A 12,653-nucleotide genomic window follows, 5' to 3' on the forward strand; every position below is an offset into this window, starting at 1 on the left:
AGTGTGCTTAAACTGATAACACACAAATTATTGTATTTTTCTTGTCTATATTGAATACATAATTTAAAAATTCACAGCGTAGGTTAGAAACAGTATGTGAACCCCTAGGCTAATGACTTCTCCAAAAGCTAATTGGAGTCAGGAGTCAGCTAACCTGGAGTCCAATCAATGAGACAAGATTGGAGATGTTGGTTAGAACTGCCTTGCCCTATAAAAAACACACAATTTGAGTTTGCTATTCACAAGAAGCATTGCCTAATGTGAACCATGCTTCGAACAAAAGAGATCGCAGACGACCTAAGATTAAGAGTTGTTGACTTTCATAAAGCTGGAAAGGGTTACAAAAGTATCTCTAAAAGCCTTTATGTTCATCAGTCCTCGGTAAGACACATTGTCTATAAATGGAGAAAGTTCAGCACTGTTGCTACTCTGGCCGTCCTGCAAAGATGACTGCGAGAGCACAGCGCAGAATGCTCTAAGGTTAAGAAGAATCCTAGTGTGTCAGCTAAAGACTTAAAGAAATCTCTAGAACATGCTAACATCTGTTGATGAGTCTACGATACAGTGGGGAGAACAAGTATTTGATAACCTGCAAAATCGGCAGTGTTTCCTACTTACAAAGCATGTAGAGGTCTATAATTGTTATCATAGGTACACTTCAACTGTGAGACGGAATCTAAACCAAAAATCCAGAAAATCACATTGTATGATTTTTAAGTAATTCATTTGCATTTTATTGCATGACATAAGTATTTGATACATCAGAAAAGCAGACCTTAATATTTGGTACAGAAACCTTTGTTTGTAATTACAGAGATCTTATGTTTCCTGTAGTTCTTGACCAGGTTTGCACACACTGCAGCAGACCTTCTCCAGATCCTTCAGGTTTCTGGGCTGTCGCTGGGCAACAGACTTTCAGCTCCCTCCAAGATCTCGCGATACATGGCCCCATCCATCCTCCCCTCAATACGGTGCAGTCGTCCTGTCCCCTTTGCAGAAAAGCATCCCCAAAGAATGATGTTTCCACCTCCATGCTTCACGGTTGGGATGGTGTTCTTGGAGTTGTACTCATCCTTCTTCTTCCTTCAAACACGGCGAGTGGAGTTTAGACCAAAAAGCTATATTTTTGTCTCATCAGACCACATGACCTTATCCCATTCCTCCTCTGGATCATCCAGATGGCCATTGGCAAACTTCAGATGGGCCTGGACATGCTCTGGCTTGAGCAGGGGGACCTTGCGTGCGCTGCAGGATTTTAACAGTTGTTGCCTTCTCACCAAGCTGATTGCCTATTGTCCTGTAGCCCATCCCAGGGTTGTGCAGGTCTACAATTTTATCCCTGATTTCCTTACACAGCTCTCTGGTCTTGGCCATTGTGGAGAGGTTGTAGTCTGTTTGTTTGAGTGTGTGGACAGGTGTCTTTTATACAGGTAACGAGTTCAAACAGGTGCAGTTAATACAGGTAATGAGTGGAGAACAGGAGGGCTTCTTAAAGAAAAACTAACAGGTCTGTGAGAGATGGAATTCTTACTGGTTGGTAGGTGATCAAATACTTATGTCATGCACACTATCATACAATGTGATTTTCTGGATGTTTGTTTTAGATTCCATCTCTCACAGTTGAAGTGTACCTATGATAAAAATGACAGACCTCTACATGCTTTGTAAGTAGGAAAACCTGCAAAATCGGCAGTGTATCAAATACTTGTTCTCCCTACTGTACATAAAACACTAAACGGTGTTCATGGGAGGACTCCACGGAAGAAGCCACTGCTGTCCAAAAAAACATTATTGTACGTCTGAAGTTTACAAAAGTGCACATGGATGATCGACAGCGCTACTGGCTAAATATTCTGTGGACAGATGAAACTACAGTTGAGTTGTTTGGAAGGAACACACAACACTATGTGTGGAGGACAAAACCTCATCCCAACTGTACAGTGGAGGGAGCATCATAGTTTGGGGCTGCTTTCCTGCTTCAGGGCCTGGACAGCTTGCTATCATCAATGGGAAAATGAATTCCCAAGTTTAGCAAGACATTTTGCAGGAGAATGTTAGGCTATCTGTCCGCCAATTGATGCTCAACAGAAGTTGGGTAACGCAACAGGACAACGACCCAAAACACAGAAGTAAATAAACAACAGAAGAAAATAGGCCTTCTGGAGTGCCCCAGTCAGAGTCCTGACCTCAATCCGATTGAGATGCTGTGGCATGACCTTGAGCAGTTCACCAGACATCCCAAGAATTTTGCTGAACTGAAACAGTTTGGTAAAGAGGAATGGTCCACAATGTATTCTGGCCGTTGTGCAGGTCTGATCCGCAACTCCAGAAAACAATTGGTTGAGGTTATTGATGCCAAAGAAGGGTCAACCAGTTATTAAATCCAAGGGTTCACATACTTTTCCCACCCTGTACTGTGAATGTTTACACGGTGTGTTCAATAAAGACATGAAAACGTGTAATATTTTGTGTTATTAGTTTAAGCAGACTGTTTGTCTGTTGTGACCTAGATGAGGGTCATAAAATTTGATCTGATCAATTTAGGTAGAAATCCAGGTATTTCCAAAGGGTTCATACTTTTTCTTGCCACTGTACAAGCCCTCTGGTATAAGTTCATTACATACAGTACCAGTGAAAAGTTTGGAGACACCTATTCATTCAAGGGTTTTTCTTTACTTTTACTATTTTCTACATGGTCGAATAATAGTGACGACATCAAACATATGGAATCATGTCCTAGCCAAAAAAGTGTTAAACAAATCTAAATATATTTGAGATTCTTCAAAGTAGCTACCCTTTGCCTTGATGACAGCTTTGTACACTCTTGGCATTCTATCAACCAGTTTCATAAGGTAGTCACCTGGAATGCATTTCAATTAACAGGTGGGCCTTGTTAATTTGTGGAATTTCTTTATTAATGCGTTTGTGACATGGTATGGTTGGCACACAGAACAGCCATATTTGGTAAAAATAAAACACGTCCATATTATGGCAAGAACAGCTCAAATAAGCAAAGAGAAACGACAGTCCATCATTACTTTAAGACATGAAGGTCAGTCAATACGGAACATTTCAAGAACTTTCAAGAACAAGAAAGTTTCTTCAAGCGCAGTCGGAAAAAACAAGCGCCATGATGAAACTGGCTCTCATGAGGACCGCCACAGGAAAGGAAGACCCAGAGTTACCTTTGCTGCAGAGGATAAGTTCTGCTGCAGAGTTACCAGCCTCAGAAATTGCAGCCCAAAGAAATGCTTCACTGAGTTCAAGTAACAGACACATCTCAACATCAACAGTTCAGAGGAGACTGCGTGAGTCAGGCCTTCAAGGTCGAATTGCTGCAAAGAAACCAATACTAAAGGACACCAATAATAGGAAGAGACTTGCTTGTGCCAAGAAACATGAGCAATGGACATTAGACCGGTGGAAATCTGTCCTTTGGTCTGATGAGTCCAAATTAGAGATTTTTGGTTCCAACCGCCATGTCTTTGTGAGACGCAGAGTAGGTGAATGGATGATCTCTGCATGTGTGGTTCCCACCGTGAAGCATGGAGGAGGAGGTGTGATGGTGTGGGGGATGCTTTGCCTTTGACACTGTCTGTGATTTATTTAGAATCCAAGGCACACTGAACCAGCATGGCTAGCGCAGCATTCTGCTGCCATATGCCATCCCATCTGGTTTGCGCTTAGTGGGACTATCATTTTGTTTTTCAGCAGGACACCCCAGGCTGTGTAAGGGCTATTTGACCAAGAAAGAGAGTGATGGAGGGCTGCATCAGATGACCTGGCATCCACAATCGCCCGACCTCAACTCAATTGAGATGGTTCGGGATGAGTTTGACCGCAGAGTGAAGGAAAAGCAGCCAACAAGAGCTCAGCATATGTGGGAACTCCTTCAAGACTGTTGGAAAAGCATTCCAGGTGAAACTGGTTGAGAGAACACCTAGAGTGTGCAAAGCTGTCATCAAGGCAAAGGGTGGCTACATTGAAGAATCTAAAATATAAAATATATTTTGATTTGTTTAACATTTTTTGGCTACTACATGATTCCATGTGTTATTTCATATTTTTGATGTCTTCATTATTATTCTACAATGTAGAAAATAGTCAAATAAAGAAAAACCCTTGAATGAGTAAGTGTGTCCAAACAGTTGTCTGGTTCTGTATACTTAGATAGAGAGAAGTTGGTACCACTTAGGCTGAATGGAGAACTCCATAATAAAATACTATTTAAATCTCATTGACATATGACACACACAGGCCCACAGTATATCCTCAGTCATAATATACTGAATCTCTCTAAAAATATGGCTCTGAATATCCTTTCATTATCTTTGTGGAATGTCACAGCTACACATCGTAATGATTTATTAATTCCTGGATCCTCTGTGGGTGTTGTGTTTTGAGGGTGAAATTTCAACCACAGGATTATGTCATCATGGTAACCAAATTTCAACGTAGACAACCCTTGTGTAAAATAGGTTGAATTTTCTACCTTTAAAACAACGTCAGATCTTCAATGTTTATCCACAATCAGACATTTTTTTTGTTTGGGCAGCACCTCCTACTAGAGAATTGATCGATCTACAGGTACCGTTTGATCTCTCATGCAGGGTTTTAACCAAGCCCAGCCCTTATTAGCTATGATATTTGATATTTAAAAACTAAATAGAGTCACTATTGCTATCCAAGTCATTCCAAATGGTAGGTTTAACAGAGAAAATTAAATGTAACCATAATTTGTCACTCATATATCATCAGTGATGCTATTGAGGCCTATACAGTGCCTTCAAAAAGTATTAGCATCCCTTAAATAAATCATTTAAATAAAAAATAACTTGGCTACTCAGGATCACTGTCTTCTAGGTAAGCAACTCCATTGTAGACTTGGCCTTGTGTTTAAGGTTATTATCCTGCTGAAAGGTGAATTAATCTCCCAGTGTCCGGTGGAATGCAGACAACCAGGTTTTCCTCTAGGATTTTGCCTGTGCTTAGCTCCATTACGTTTAGTTTTATCCTGAAAACCTCCCCAGTCCTTAATGATTACAAGCATACCCATAACGTGATGCAGCTATCACTATGCTTGAAAATATGGAGAGTGTTACTCCGTAATGTGTTGTATTAGATTTGGCGCAAACATAACACTTTGTTTTCAGGACAAAAAGTACAATTTCTTTGCCACAATTTTAGCAGTATTACTTAAGCGCCCTGTTGCAAACAGGATGCATGGTTTGGAATATTTTTATTCTGTACAGGCCTCTTTCTTTTCACTCTGTCAATTAGGTTGGTATTGTGGATTAACTACAATGTTGTTGATCCATCCTTAGTTTTCTCCTTTCAGAGCCATTCAACTCTAACTGTTTTAAAATCACCATTGGCTTCATGGTGAAATCCCTGAGCGGTTTCCTTCCTCTCTAGCAACTGAGTTTGGGAACATTTGAAAAACAGATTAAATGTGTTCTGGGAACGTTATTGTAACATCAGGTGAATGTTTTTTGAACACGAAAAGAAACATTGTAAAGGCATCCACACAATTGTACAGTTTTTATGTTTTGAGACCATATCTTTTGTGTTTTCACCAGACTGTTTCCACAACCTAATACAAACATTCTAGAATAATCAGCACAACTGGACAGCTTTTGTGTTATGAGGACATTTGCCACAACATAACGAATGTTCTGGGAACTTTTACAGAAAAAAATGTTGGTTTGTTAGGCTGGCACTCCGGAAATATATCACGGACACAATTATGGAATCAATCTTCAAGCTGCTGAAATATTCTCACAGTCAGAGGCTGCCCCCTCTCTCTCTTCTCCCTCTCTCCTTACTCTCTCCTCCCTCTCACTTTTATTTGTACTGTAATTGAGTGACAATCAAAGGGACGTCATCTTGGCCTTGCAATGTTAGCGGTCTTTACAAAATGGTTCAACAGTGAAATGGCCCTGCACAGTTTATCTTTATGAGAAGGCAGGGTTTGCGCCTACACGAGAGAGAGTGTGTGTGTGTGTGTGTGTGTGTGTGCATGCATATGAGCTCAACCATAGTGGTGTCACTGACAGCCTACGGCTCAGATCCCATGAATGTGTTTAAAGGGCATTTCTGATCAATATGTTCTCTCCTGGGAACCCCATACCTTTTTAGTAAATGTCTCAAAATGGTGTGTGTTTTGTATTTGTTTGTGTGCGTGCGTAAGAGCGAGTGCGTGTGCGCGCATGCACACATGTACTGATGCCTCAACAGTTCACTACTGCCATCAAGACAAGTGATATGGATAACATCACTAACAAGCATTTAGACTCTTGTATATCTCCAGTCTACATGCAAGTATACACAGAGCAATCATTGTCAAAGACTTCTTCAGAGCAAATGTGTATTATGATCTTTGGCCTGTGAAGTGGTTTAAAGATGGGCAGTTTGTGTCTTTTTGAGAGAATAAAAGCCAGGCTCTAATGTAATCTCTGTATGAAGCCAGAGGTGAACTAAGAATAGAGCTGAGCCAGGTATTAATAGAGCTGTTCTAGCTGGGCTTCTCAGAGCAGCTAGCCGCAAAACCAGGAGAATCCAGGAGAGACCTCTATTCTCTCTCTATTTACTCTGTCTCTCTCGCCGTTTGTCGCTCTCTTTCTATTCTCGCTCACATTCTTTCTCACTTTTTCTCCTCGCTCTCACGCCTCTCTACCTTTTTCTTTTTTCTCTATCTCTCTCTCTCACCTCCTGTAAGTGCTGCTTTCTAAGATATCTGACAAAGTGGCTGCCTAGCAACATTCCTCCGGATGGAGACATGTATTTTTCTCAGAATGGAAGTTAACATGAAGGTTCATTATTACACCAACTTAATTACCAGTAAAGTACAATTATCTCGTTTAGAAAATGTCCACCTGAGTCGGCAGCCTCTTGTTTTGGGTGATAATAGATGTTGTACCCTGTTGATAACAGAGCAGTGTTTATGTGTGCTTGTTGGTGACGTGTTTCCATTAGTTTAGACCCATGGGTCTTATGAGCAGCAGAATATACACAGTATGCTTGCAGTGTGTGTGTGTGTGTGTGTGTGTGTGTGTGTGCACACGTGCCTGTTTGTGTGTATGAGGTATAGTAGATTCCCCCCTTCAGACCCCATAGGTCATGACCCCGCGACCTGAGGATGGACAAGGGATGGCACCTGGCCCTGGCGGTCGCTGCCGCTGTCATCAGTGGATTAGCACGCTGTTTGTGACGGTGCTGACGTGATGCCCATTGTGTGATGCCCATTGCTGTGACGGCACCCACTTTAGCCACATTGGCTGGTTCACAAAACACCTAGGATACAGCCTCATCAGGGAGGCAGGGTCAAGCTGGGGCCACACACACTGCCTGCGTGCGTGTGTGCGCCACAGCCCTGACCACCAGGCCCAGGTTTTAGATTTCCCCCTGAGCACAGTGACACTGCAGCCCTGGCCACCAGGCCCAGGTTTTAGATTTCCCCCTGAGCACAGTGACACTGCAGCCCTGGGGGCCATGAACTTCTCACACCAACCAACCCTACCCTGCATCCGCTTAGAGCCACATCCTTAATTGCCCTCCCGCCTCTCGAGACTGATTACAGACAGATTGAAGTGTACTGGATATATGTACAGTCAGGTCAAAAATTATTGGCACCCTTCATAAAGATGAGCAAAAACACAGTATCAAGTTAGTTATTTTGTATGCAAAACAAATTAGGAAATCATAACATTTTATACTAATACAATTGCTTAGAGAGATTTTTCTTAATAAGTAATATTGTTTTCCCAAAAAAACACAGGGGTTAAAATTGTTGCCACCCCTGTTTTCAATACCTTTTTAAGACCTCACTTTGCAAGGATAACGGCACTGAGCCTTTTCCAAAATGTTTTATGAGTTGGAGAACACATTGGGAGGAATCTTAGACCATTACTCCTTACACAATCTTTCCAGATCCTTGATATCCTTCGTCTGCGCTTATGGTCCCTCTTCAAATAAAACTAACAGCATCACCCTTTCACTATCCCTCTCCCCCGGCCCTGTAGAGAGTGACCAGTGAGTCGTACAATAACACTTAAGAAAAGCCACAAGCTACAGTAAAGCTGCCACCATTTTATGTCTATAGCCCTATGGATGTGTGCACTCTCTATCTCTCTTTAATACACACGCATACATTACACACACACACTCACACATTCACGCAGACATACTCACACTAGGCCCTTTTTAGACACCGAAAAGCCAATTGTTTTCAAACACTTGTATATTGCGGTCAAATGTCAACAGCTAGGTTTTATTAAGGTAGATGTAAGTTAAACGGTAGGAAGCATGAGTTTTTAATCACCAATGTAACAACCCAGTGTAGTCAGACTCGTAACTTAGTTGTAGTCACGATTTATTACCTATAAGTACAAACAGTGTTTTTTTATTTTTTTATTATTATTATTATTTTTTTATACATCTGACGTTGTTTTAAAGGTATTAATGTATTAATCTACTTCTGTATATCTTCTAAACTAATCACAATGCACTATTTCTCAACGTCATGTGGAGTATTTACTCTTTGCTACCGAGTTTGTATGCTACACTACATGACCAAAAGTATGTGGACATCTACTCTTCGAACATCTCATTCCAAAATCATGGGCATTAATATGGAGTTGATCCCTCCTTTGCTGCTACAACAGCTTCCGCTCTGCTCGGAAGGCTTTCCACTAGATGTTGGAACATTGCTGAGGGTTTTTGCTTCCACTCAGCCACAAGAGCATTAGTGAGGTTGGGCATTGATGTTGGGCCTGGCTCGTCGTCAGCATTCCAATTCATCCCAAAGGTGTTTGATGGGGTTGAGGTCAGGGCTCTGTGCAGGCCAGTCAAGTTCTTCCACACTGATCTCGACAAACCATTTCTGTATGGATCTCGCTTTGTGCATTGGGGCATTGTCATGCTGAAACAGGAAAGGGCCTTCTCCAAACTGCTGCCACAAAGTTGGAAGCACAGAATCATCTAGAATGTCATTGCATGCTGTAATGTTAAGATTTCCCTTCAGTTGAACTAACTCTTATTCCTCCTCCACCAAACTCTACAATTGGCACAATGAATTCGTGCAGGTAGCGTTATCCTGGCATCCCCCAAACCCACATGAGTTTTGTAACTTTTTCCACTTTGGCTTAGTGCTAGTGCACTAGCTGATGGACATCTGGAATCTATCTATTTTGGATCTCCCTGACTCTCTCTCAGCCCGGCGATGTGCCTGCCTCCCCCTCACTTTGGTATCTTACTCAGCCTGCACTCTTTTAATCTGTAAATCTGCTCTCTCTTTGATTTTAATCTGCAGTTATGTTTTGGTTGTGTTGTGTTCTAGCTGGTCTCCAATAGTTGGGCTCCAGCTTGCCGACCATAACAAGTAGGGGTAACTGCATTCGTGGAGTGTGTTTGAAAGTGGGCATGTCTGCAGAAGTGGGAGGATCAACAGTGATAGACATTACACCAGCGCTCTGTAATTGGTTAGGTGGTTTTGATTGAGCATGTTGTTTTTCGTTCCTTAACACATTTTGGGGGTCAGTTTCCTACCGTGTGACACAAGACTGGGAGAGCTAAAAGGCGTTCTATTGTTGATAACATTCAAATGGCACATTATGATTCTCTAACAGAACAAACAACAAACACCTCCCTTATAGCCTGAATATGATATCTTTATTTACCCGTTTTTTAAATTTACTACCAATAAATCTGAAGTATTAGGCCAAAACGCATTATGGCGTCTGTTCGGCTATCATATGATGATGGCAATAAATGTGTGTTTTGTGAATAAGGCTTATTATAATTACTCTTGTATAACTGGGCAGCAAACAGCCTTCAGGGTTTTTATTTACCAATAAATGTATGTTTGATTATTATAACTCATGGCATCCATTTGACTGTCATCAAATGATGACAATAAATTGTGTTTGGCTTAATATAATTACTATGGTAGAATTGGGCAGCAAACCAGCTTAGAATGAAAAGTATTCGAAGAGGGTTAACAAAAATCTATTACTAATATGACTCCCACCAGAAAACAGACGAAAAGACGAAGGCAAATTAACTTAACGACTTTTACATGACATTACTTCTCTGACAAGTGTGTTAACATGCTCAACACCATTGTTATTGATGGCTGTGACCTCAAAGTTAGAATTTAACCCTAGAGAGGCCACAAGAGTCTTTAAGCTGTCAACAGGCCCCCTTGGCGTCTCTCTACTTCGTGCAGAGGAACTTCCACCAGCCTGGGTCCCTGTCTTTCAGAGGTCTGCACATTCCCACACAGTTCCACTCGTGTGGAAGAAGGCGATCATCACCCCACTTCCCCAAAAGCCTTCTCCCTAAGAAAACAAAGTCTGTAGGCCTATTGCTCTGACCTCTGTTATTATGAAGTGTCTTGAAAAAAAATCAAGCTTCCTACATACATAACACGCTGTTGGACCGGTATCAGTTTGCTTACAAACACAAATGTGGCACTGATGTATCAATCCTCAGCATAGTGCATCTCATGCTCCTCATCTGGAGAACCCCAGGGCCTATGGTCGACTGCTATTTGTGGATTTTAGTTCAGCATTGAACATCTTGAAGACACACATCCTACTCAGTAAACTCAGACTGGTGTCAGTGAACCCCTATACCATCAGGTGGTATTACTCATTTACTCAACAGGACCAAGCAGGTCCGAGGGAACGAGACCTTGTCTGAGCCCAAGTTCATTAAGGTCCCCCCAAAGGCTGAGTTCACCCATCCTATTCACACTGTATACAAATGAATGTACAAGTACACACACTGATAACTATATTGTCATGTTTTCTGATTATACTACCATTCTGGGTCTAATGTAGTGCCACCCTGACACTGCTGTATATAGGTCAGAGGTCAGAGATACAGAGGTTTGTGCAGTGGTGTGATGACCACCACCTCATCCTAAATGTCAAGCAAACAGAGGAAATGGTTTCTGACCTCAGATCTGTTGGTGACCACTCACTTGTGGTGGTCTATAATGTAGACATTACTCAGGTCCACTCTTACAAATGCTCAAGGGTCCAACAACGCCTTTCTTTTCTGCGTAGGTTCAGGGTTTCATACAGAAGGTCGTGCTCCTATTCTACCAGGCTGTCATAGAGCGCATTCTATTCTATGGCATTTCAGCCTGGTTTGGCAACTTGTCTGTTACCTTAAATTCACAAATGATTCGCCTGGGCCAGACAGCCATGAAGGTGACGTGTGTGCGGTAGCACCCATCACTGCAGACTGTCTTTGAACAAGCAGTCATGAGACAGGACAAGAAAATAATGATAGACCCCTCCCGTGTACTCCACCTAGAGTTTCAGCTTCTCCCCTCAGGCAAACGGAACACGATTCCTCAGTGTAAGCTGAACAGATATAAGCCCTCATTCATCCCCCAGTCAAACTCCTACATAGCAGTATGTTGGGGGAGACCATGTGCAATGTGATATATACCGTATATATTGTATACAATATATATGGTACCAGTCAAAAGTTTGGACACCTACTACTTCTACACTGTAGAATAATACTGAAGACATCAATACGATGAAATAACACATATGGAATCATGTAGTAACCAAAAGTGTTAAACAAATCAAAAATATATTTTATATTTGAGATTCTTCAAAGTAGCCACCCGTTGCCTTGATGACAGCTTTGCACAATCTTGGCATTCTCTCAACCAGCTTCATGAGGTTCAATTAACAGGTGTGCCTTGTTCATTTCTTTCCTTAATGCGTTTGAACCAATCAGTTGTGTTGTGACAAGGAAGGGTTGGTATACAGAAGATAACCCTATTAAGTTTTTAAAAAACACGTCCATCAAATAAGCGAAGAGAAATGACAGTCCGTCATTACTTTAAGGTCAGTCAATACAGAACATTTCAAGAACTTTGAGTTTCTTCAAGTGCAGTGGCAAAAACCATCAAACGCTCTGATGAAACTCTCTCGAGAGAGGACCGCCACAGGAAAGGAAGACCCAGAGTTACCTCTGCTGCAGAGGATAAGTTCATTAGAGTTACCAGCCTCAGAAATTGCAGCCCCAATAAAAGCTTCACAGAGTTCCAAGTCACAGACACATCTCAACATCAACTGTTCAGAGGAGACTGCATGAATCAGGCCTTCATGGTTGAATTGCTGCAAAGAAACCACTACTAAAGGACACCAATAATAAGAAAAGACTTACTTGGGCCAAGAAACACGAGCAATGGACCTCCAGGCTGTGTAAGGGCTATTTGACCAAGGAGAATGATGGAGTGCTGCATCAGATGAACTGGCATCCACAATCACCCGACCTCAACTCAATTGAGATGGTTGAGATAAGCTACTGAGATAAGCTTTACACCTGATGCAATGTTGTTAACTTGTGTCTGTGGTTTTAAATGTCTGTTTGCTCTGGATAAGAGCGTCTGCTAAATGACTTAAATGTAAATGTAAATAATGTTGTCATGTTTACATTGCCTATCCAGCTTTAAGCTGGACGATCCTGAACCACAGATTTTGCGTGTAGTAATGATAGATGGACTCTCAAAATCACACATACATTTTTTTTTTTAGCTTGGTCTGATGGCTTCCCATGTGAACAGCATCCAAACGTATCATGTAGGACAATAATGAAAGACAGAATTTAATTATGGAAGAGGGCAT

Source organism: Oncorhynchus nerka, linkage group LG18 (assembly GCF_034236695.1).
Source record: "Oncorhynchus nerka isolate Pitt River linkage group LG18, Oner_Uvic_2.0, whole genome shotgun sequence".
Lineage (NCBI taxonomy): Eukaryota > Metazoa > Chordata > Actinopteri > Salmoniformes > Salmonidae > Oncorhynchus > Oncorhynchus nerka.